This window comes from Scleropages formosus, chromosome 11 (genome assembly GCF_900964775.1).
Source record: "Scleropages formosus chromosome 11, fSclFor1.1, whole genome shotgun sequence".
In the NCBI taxonomy this organism is placed as follows: Eukaryota; Metazoa; Chordata; class Actinopteri; order Osteoglossiformes; family Osteoglossidae; genus Scleropages; species Scleropages formosus.
Genome location: NC_041816.1, coordinates 24,996,750 through 24,997,898, shown reverse-complemented (window position 1 = coordinate 24,997,898; position 1,149 = coordinate 24,996,750).

Genomic DNA, 1,149 nt, shown 5'->3' with positions numbered 1-1,149 from the left:
CTCGGAAAGAAATATTGGTAGCCCTCTCTTCGGGAGGACGTACAGGAATTTGTGGAGGCATGCGAGGTATGTGCCCAGTCTAGGACCCCGAACCAGAAACCTGCAGGGCTGTTGGAGCCCCTTTCTGTTCCAACCAGGCCATGGTCTCATGTAGCGGTGGATTTTCTGACAGACCTACCACCCTCAGAAGGTAATACAGTAATCCTGGTGGTGTTGGGTCGGTTTGCAAAGTCTTGTTGTCTGTTTCCTTTGCCCCAACTCCCCACTGCTCTGGCCATGGGTGAGTTTCTCTACCAGAATGTGTTCCGGATATTCAGGTTACCCGAAGACGTTGTCTTCAACTGGGGTCCTCAGTTCGTGTCCAGGGTATGGAAGGCGTTTTGGCAGAAGCTTAGCATGTCCCTGAGCCTCACATCCGGATATCATCCTCAGGTTAACGGACAAGAGGGATGACTGAACCAAGACCTTAGTCTCTTTCTGCAGAGATACTGTGGAGAAAACCAAGACCAGTGGTTGCATTTTCTGCCCTGGGCCAAATATGCCCATAATTCCTTGTCCCATTCCTCCACAGGCATGTCCCCTTTTCACTGTGTCCTTCATTACCAGCCTCCCTTGTTCCCCTGGCACCCCGCTTCCTCAGAGGTCCCTGCTGTGGACTCCTGGTTCCTGAAGAGTGAGACCACCTTGCAAATGGTGAGTAATCACCTCCAACAAAGCGTCATCTGGTACAAAGACCAAGTGGACCGACACCGCAGCACCTTGTTTTTTCAGCCTGGGAAATGGGTATGGCTATCTACCAGAGACATCCACCTGAACAGGCCAATATAAAATCCTTCGTCGGATCACCCCAGTCACCCCAGTTACATATGCATCCTTACTTGCGCATCAACCCCATATTTCATGTCTCCCTTCTCAAGGCCTACAGTACCTCCTTGTTCCAAGCCACCCAGGGTGAGCTGACACCCCCTCCAGTGGACGTGGATGGGGAAGCGGCCTACACTGTTCGCGCCCTCCTGGACTCCAAGCGCCGGTGTGGGGGGTTGTACTACCTTGTGGACTGAGAGGGGTATGGTCCTGAGGAACGAAGCTGGATGCCAGCTCGCGACATCCTCGATTCATCCCTCATTGCTGATTTACATCGGAACCATC